Source organism: Numida meleagris, chromosome 4 (assembly GCF_002078875.1).
Source record: "Numida meleagris isolate 19003 breed g44 Domestic line chromosome 4, NumMel1.0, whole genome shotgun sequence".
In the NCBI taxonomy this organism is placed as follows: Eukaryota; Metazoa; Chordata; class Aves; order Galliformes; family Numididae; genus Numida; species Numida meleagris.
This window is the reverse complement of record NC_034412.1, coordinates 90,353,310-90,360,675: the sequence shown is the minus strand read 5'-3', so window position 1 is coordinate 90,360,675 and position 7,366 is coordinate 90,353,310.

Here is a 7,366-nt window from a genome sequence, read left to right as displayed (position 1 = left end):
GACACCAAAATTTAGGTACAGGATCTGCAGAGATGAATGCTGCCTCTTTATATTGGCATTAGTTTTGCATCAAGGGTAGGAGAGCACAGAAAAAATGCCAGATGCAGAGCCTATAGAAGCTACCCTGGTGTTAATGAATTATGAGCAACCAAATCACAGCTCAGATGTCTGGCTGAAATAGTGCTTCCCCAGCACTCATTCAGGGTACTTCTAATGGGTTGAAATTGTGCATTGCTGCTGTGAAAGAACCGAGAGACAGCTCTGACTGGATACTTGGCACCCACTCATTTCAGGAGGAAAAGGGCTGGATTTCCTACTTTTTTTATAAAGTCACAAATTCTGTTAATCAAGAGTAGTAAATTGCCTTTCCTATATCCTGTGAAATTTTTTCTCCTGCTTCAAAATAGGAGATAATTTGTTCTTAAAGAGTCCATAAAAAAGACAGGTGTTCAGGTTCCACTAATGCAAAAAAAGGTCTTTTCACAGGCATTACTTTTTGCAGGGCAAGGAGAAGGGGAGCTTCTAATCTGTTTATACTAGGATTAATATTAGGAGTGAGTTAGTTTTTCCAAGGTGCAGTAGAGCATGAGGGTGAAAACAAAACAAAACATATTTTCAGGAATGTTTACCAATGGGTTCTGGTCATGACTTGTGTTTTGAAACTTGGGAGGCCAGTTTTTGAGCCTCACTGTTAGTGTTTAACTTTAGGATTAGGAATTATTGAGTTAGGTTCATTAAAATAGCCAGGTTTTGTCCTTTGAAAATTTAAGAAAACATGGCGTAAGCCTTGGAAGCAAGGTCTCCATCTGAGTAACAACAGACTCATTCAGCTCCAAACATATGGCAGTCTTTGTCTTAGAAATCTGTGTGAAAATGAGGGTAACACTACTCATTCCAGCAGAGTCATCAGCTCTATTCTCAGGAATTCACACTGCTGTCAATAACTCTGTTTTAAAGCCTCGAGAAATCAGCTGAGATCCTGACATATTATAAGTACTGTAAGGGTCATGGGGGTCAGTTCTTCCCCAAATTTCATGTTCAGTTCCCAGTTTGAAGACAAAAAAAAAAAAAAAGAAAGCCAGAATTACAGACAGGATAAGGCTGGCAAAAGGCTTCTCTGAACACTCTGAGCTGTGTGATGGATAAGGATACTGAAAAATCCGTTAAAAAAAAAAAACTCACGTCAGCATGAAGACATCCTGTGGAAGCACATGAAGAGTCCAAAACCAGTTATCCTGCCATGATAGGCTATTCTGCAAAGGACAGATTGCAATCTTCTGCTTGGCACAGGACAAAGGCTCCTCTGAGGCAGACCTTGAGCTGTGTAGTCCCTGTGGCTTTGTGCCCACTTCATGGTAGGATCTTTGCATTTTCATCCTCTGTGGGCCCAGTGCTGCCTTCATCCACTTTAATGTAGCTGAATTCAAAGCAGCTGCCCCATTACAGCATAGACTAGGGCTAGTCCCAACTTGTCTATCTGTGGTTGCGCACACAAATGTCCCATTAATTGAGAACAGTCCCCAGCGGGTTTTCATTTCAAGAAGAGTTTTAGAAGTTTGGGTCACTGCAAACAAAATCGTGCTTTCCTCTGTTTTGGGTGTTTTACAGCAACGCTTGTTTTAATCTGCAGCCCAACCAGCTGACTGGATCTGGCAGGAAGACAACGAATCCATTTTACGATGACTTTCAAGGTTTCAAAATGTGTTTTGGATCGGCCTTAGAGTAAAAACCAAACCTTCTGAGCTTTTTCATACAGTGCAGTGATGTCAAGACCATTTTTGCCTGGGAAGGCTCTGAGGCATCCTCCATGGTGTAGAGTGCGAAGACAGCCTTGTTCTTGTCACTGTATGTGAAGTGGCTTCTTATTACTCTGAAAACGGCAGCTCAGCACTATAGGTAAACCCTGATGCCTTCAGCTGGGCACTAGACAAGTCTGTTCCTACTCTGCATGGTTTCTCATGGAGGGGTATTTGCTGTGTTGTTTTTTTTTTCTTGGGGATGTTGTGATTCTTCCTGATGGTATAAGGTCTCTTGCCCTTGAATTTCTGTGACAGTGAACCAGCCATTAGCAGAATGGGGTAAGACCTTGATTCCTAGCCTCACATATCACTTCTACAGATACCACCAGCTTGGAGATGCAGATAACACTCTTCTTGTGTTTCTACACTTAACAGGGCAAGATATCTCCAAAGAAAGGCAACAAGTCTGGTGAAGGGCTTCAAGAATATGTGCTATGAGGAGCAACTGAAGGAACTGGGGCTGTTTAGTCTGGGGAAGAGGAGGCTGAGGGGAGACCTCATTGCTCTCTTCAAATACCTGAAAAGTAATTGCAGTGAGAGCGGGGTTGGTCTCTTCTTACTGGTGACAGGTGACAGGACAAGGGGAAATGGCCTCAAGTTGTGCCAGGGGAGGTTTAGATTGGATATCAGGAAAAACTTCTTTACAGAAAGGGTTGTTAAGCACTGGAACAGGCTTCCCAGGGAGGTGGTTGAGTCACCATCCCTGAATGTGTTTTAAAACTGTTTGGATGTGGTGCTCGGGGACATGATTTAGCAATGGGTTGTTACAGTCAGGGTAGCATGATTAGGTTGCAGTTGGACTTGATGATCTTGAAGGTCTTTTCCAACCTGAGCAATTCCGTGATTCTGCGATTCTATATCACGCTGTTCATGAAATCAAATAATAAAGAAATAAATACAAGAAAGAAATTGCCTTATCAGTCTTAAAGACACCTCTACTTCCTTTCTTGTTCTTTTCCTTCTTCCAGCCGCTCTGCCTCATTCACTGATTAAGACAGATAAGCTCACTAACAAATGCAAACCCTGGTCCAGAAACTACCAATTCTCTGACCATAGTAGGGGACTATGTTGGAGTGAATGTTTTCTTAGTGCTCAGTGGTATATCTCAGCTCTCACATAGATTCAGACCTGCCTGGCATTACACTAGTGTGGGATTATGGCATATCTCTTTCTGAAGAATAGGAGAAACTTTGCTACTGTAATCGTTATTTAAACCATGCCCTCTTGCTTTGTGGGATAGCCAGATCCCTTTCACACATAGCACATCACGTACAGACTTTTTTTCACAGAGGAATTTCTCATTTTTGCATGAAAAATGTGCATAACAAACATGCTTTCAGCTAGAAAGGAGGCAAAAGAAAATTATGACTTCCATTCATTAATCTTTAGAGCATGGAGGTTTCCTGTGAATCATGACTTCGATGTAAAGTGCTGTGAAAGCACAAGGCTTCTTCCTGAAAAACTTTCACCTGAACTGAAAACAGTAAGAAAAAATATTTTTTTGGTGTATATCCTTATTGTACTGATGGAGAAATAAAACAAGAGACTGAGTGTTTTACCAGAGATATATCTGGTTGAAAAGAAACTGTCTGTGAAGGCAGTCAGGTTCACTAAACATAAGATTATCTTTCTTAGTTATTATCTTCCAAAAGATTTCACATAATAATTTTTGCCATTTTGAGTGAAATCACATTAACTGGAAGAAGCAACCTACATATTAGGCGGGTTACTAGGTTACTTAGGTTACTAGGGCAGACCTGTTATCAGTTATTCATGAAAATGCATTGCCAGTTTTTCATCCTTGATGACAATGACATTCATGAAGCCAGCATGGTTCAGCCATCTTTCAGCCATCTTTTACTTCCACACATTCATTACTAGTTCTTTGTTCTTCATTCCTGATTATTTCCATATGCTGCGGTAGAGCTCATCTTAATGTATCAGATAAGATAATATATATTAAGATAAAATACATCTGCAGAATTGGATGCAATCCTGGTACCCAAACAACTGGACATAAAGGCATTGTCCAAAGAGCTGTCTTTGAAGCGAGCAAACACCAAACACTCAATTCTTCCACACCTTATGGTTTCTTGGCCACGGAGTACATAGTTTACATTTGAAGAAAGACATTTTTAAAAAAGATGACGGACTCATGTAAGCATCCAGTGAACTCGTACAGTTTTCTTCAATGTTTATATTCACTTATTGTGCTCTACTGTTCTCAAATAATTACATAACTATCCACAGCCATTTTAAACAGCCTTCAACCCACATCAGCCTAGCATATAAACATTGGTGCTTTATACAGTCATTTTGTATGAAATTTGTCTGCAGGGCAACAGTTTGCTGTATTGTATTCAGTTTGTGAGATGAATCATGCAGCAGTTAAGACTCAAAGTTCTTTTGATTTCCTTGCAAACAGTCTGTCTGCCTTCCCAGCTATCTGTAGGCCAAGATCTAAGAAAGAGTTGCCCAGTACGGTCTGTGTCCAGAGTCTTGCTAATAAATCACTATGCTGCAAATAACAGGCACAAACAGATCCCAGGCATCTGGATCCCTCACTCTGTAACTGCAGGCATAGATCTTCCATCATTTCTTTCAAACAGGTCCAATTTCAGCTCAAGCACCAACCGAGCTCAAGCTCAATGCTAATGGGTCAGATGCTGCGAGGCTGCGTTTTTGTAGTTCTGTGCCCAAGCACTATTAATTTATATCTCATTTTGGATCATTAGCTTGGGCTCAGCTGTGCTCTGATCATAAATGAAGGAGGTCTGAGTCTGCCCACAAAGGCTTGCTTGGTTTCTGTGGTGTGAGGAGCAGTCTCAAGCAGTAAAACAAGATGTGAAAACCAGCTTTCTCCAGAAAATGATGCAGGGCATCCTAGCTCTCATAGAGAGAGAGTTGGAAGGGACCCTAAAAGGCCATGTAGTCCAACTCTCTTGCAATGAACAGAGACACGTACAGCTCCATCAGGTGCTCAGAGCCCCATCCAGCCTGACTTTGAGTGTCACCAGGGACGGGGCATTCACCACCTTTTCAGGCAATCTTCAGATTTGTTCAAAATCAAGAGTTAGACTGGAGCAGAGCGGATAGGACAAGTCATGATCCAACTCCTACACGGCTTTTGGACAGGGAGGATAGTGGAATGGTTGAATACAAAAAGAGAAATGTGTCTCATCCTGGTGAGTTTGTTCACCTCACACAGTAAGAACTTTCTAGGAGGCAATGAATGCCATTGCTGTGAGCATTTAGGCACCATGGGTAAGGAACAATTTAAGCCCTTTTAAAGCATAATTGTAGAGACACCTTAGCAAATGACTTTGACATGGGAACAGATTCACATCACTCCACCTTCATTCGGAAGAGTGCAGCTGTATTTCAAAGGAAAGAGAATATTGCACAGCTCCAACCCATATTGTTGCTTGAAAGGAAAGCAAAAGGAAAAAAGTCCCAGGAAGATGCACGTATTTCTCTCAAAATATGAAGAAATATGAAGAAAAAGAAAGACTTCTGCCTTTTCTTTCCCTTGCAGGAGGGCTGTACTCTAGTTTTTTGGAAGGGAGAAAGATGAAAACCTCTTACTTGGGTGAAGAATAATTTTTAGAGGATGTCTCTCTCTCAGTGACACATCCCCTTATTGCACACACACACACACACATGCACACACACATTTTCTATTTAATTAAAAAACATTCTGGTAACAATCAAAGGCAGCTCATAAATGTCATATTTTGAAAATCATAATGCGTGATCCCCTCTTTAGAGCAGCTTTTATGACAAACAGTATACCCATGTTTGTGTATCATTTCTAGGACTATAAAATAACTTTTTACGGCTCTTAGGCTGAGATCTGAAAAGCCTGGTACATTTTTGTATGAAATTTTTTCACAATACTCAAAACACAGTACTCCTTGTCAGTCCACCCTCCCTCCTCTCCTCCTTTCTCTTTTTATGCAAAATCATGTGACAAAAAGCTAAGTGCTTTTAAGAAACATACCTTTGGCATAGAGCCAATCTCTTTTTCTTTCCCTTTTTTTTTTTTTTTTGTTTTACCCGCTGAAGCTGACAGATATCTATAGCAAACAGTTAACATACATAAACATGTCAGATATAAAACAAATAGACTTTGAAAGAAAACAGATAGCTGGAACAGTTCATGCTGCAAGACAACGTTGGTGCAATTAGAGGGAGCAGGGTGTGGGGTCTTCAGGGTGTGTTTGGCAGAGCTGCCCAAGGTAGAAGTACCTTTCTTCTTCCCTCTCTCAAGGTCTTTGTGGATGGCATGGAAATAAGACAGACCCCAGTGTCACAGCCGCCATCTGGTATGGATGAAATGAAAGCATAGGCAGTTTTTTATGATGATTGGTAAGGCAATGCATGCGCGAGACATCTGCAGGCGTGTGTTTCTGGAATACGTTTTGTAAGCTGTATAAACTGGATGGTAGCTGAAATGCAGCCACTTAGAGGCTTCATCCTGCCAAGCTTCTGTCGGATGCTGAGCCCTCTGCTCCCGTGAGACTTCCCTGTGATGTTTGTTAGTATTGCAGCACTTAATGTGATCATTAATGATTGAAGCTGAATTAATTATTTGGGGAAGAAAAACCAAGCAGAGGTGTATTCTGATGCTGTGCCCTGCGAGCTTGTCTTGCTGATATACCTCATGTGCCCACTCCACCAGCAAGGAACCACCACGCCACTGTAGCCATCTTTAAGACCTTGGGGTGTTGCACCAGGTTGGGGCTAAAATGACTACAGGGCAAAGGACAGACACCTTGCCTAGATCTGCTCCCTGCAAGAAAAGTAGCCATTTTATTGTGACTGTCGATTCAGTGAGTGGGACGGACGCCTTAGGTGATGGTTCAGGATAGGCTTTGGTGTCCAAAGTGCCACAGGACAAATCTGTGCCTCTGTCCAGGATCTCCTTCTTGGTGGGTCCAATAAAGCAGTCCTGCAGGGATCACATGCCAGGGTAGTTCCTGGCCGCCAAATCCTAACAGTAGGTTAAGAATAGACTAAACAGATAATTAAACAGATTAATTCAGCTCTCAAACAGTCTAGAAGCACAAATAAATGGACTCAGATACTTCAGGCTGCGAAAGACACTGCTGAAGGGGATGTGATAGAGATCATGATTAGGCTGGAAAAAAATGAATAGAAATGACGGTTTGCTATCTGACACGGGAGCTAGGGGACATCAGATGAAACTAGTTAGTGGCAAGTTCAGAGAAAAAAAGAAACAAAAGAAGAGCCATTTTCCCCAGTGAGCAGTGAAGAGGGGAACTCTGCCACAGGGCTACCAGGCATGTTCATGGAAGAAACATGATTTTGGGGTGACTGAAGACAAAGATGCCCCTTGGGCTCTGGGTAGCACTGAGCGAGGGCTCTGGTGAGATTGCTGCTCTTGGCCCAGCAAAACAAGGTATGGTTCTGCCTTGGGATGGAGGAGTTTGAGGGCTTAGGACCAGCAAATAGATCTCACTGAAACAGTTTAAAATCTGCATTTTAATCAAGTTGAAAAGGCTAATGCAGCATGGAGGGGAAGGCATACATTATCACATGCTCAG